The sequence below is a fragment of the Penaeus monodon genome, chromosome 21 (assembly GCF_015228065.2).
Source record: "Penaeus monodon isolate SGIC_2016 chromosome 21, NSTDA_Pmon_1, whole genome shotgun sequence".
NCBI lineage: Eukaryota > Metazoa > Arthropoda > Malacostraca > Decapoda > Penaeidae > Penaeus > Penaeus monodon.
In genome coordinates this window covers 36,263,243-36,263,771 of record NC_051406.1, presented here as the reverse complement: position 1 = coordinate 36,263,771, position 529 = coordinate 36,263,243, and the positions used below count along the sequence as shown (strand labels likewise).

The 529-nt window shown below is 40.8% G+C and overlaps 1 protein-coding gene across 1 annotated transcript in view; it reads right to left on the bottom strand.

Moving 5' to 3' along the window:
- The window catches only part of LOC119586734, a gene marked incomplete in the record, with an annotated part of 16,572 nt that overhangs the window by 14,970 nt on the left and 1,073 nt on the right, over positions 1-529 (bottom strand).

Sequence of the window (529 nt, the reverse complement as noted above, 5' to 3'; positions counted from 1 at the left end):
AGAATGAGAGAAAGAGCGTAACAGCCGCAGCGACGCCAATCAATGCCAGGTATCCCAGCTTTGAATTATTCCTCCTCCTCTTGATCTACCCCCCTCCCCTCCCTCTCCCCCTTCCATGGTATGTTTGGATCGATGTCTGGGCGGTCGTTATGTCGAATGGCCTTGATAACTGTCATCTTAATTTTTCAGTTCGTTTTCCGTCTGTTATACTGTGTCTCGATGACTGCGCGGTCCGTCTGTGTGAGTTATCGTTTTATTGACACGACACACCTTTCCCAGAACACATCGGAATTTTTTCACAGGTGTTTTGCACTTGAATATAGAATAAAATTGAAAAATTGTTTCGAAAAGAGATTTTTTTTTCCTTGTTATGTAGCGAATATAATGCCATGGTTTTGTATTACGTGACATGACCAATGATATACGTTGCAAGTTAAAGCCTTCACACCTCTTGCAAGCCTGATGTCTGATGTCAGGCTTGCAAAGAATATTTGTTTTCAAAATATCTTATTTTTTGCTATTTTAACGT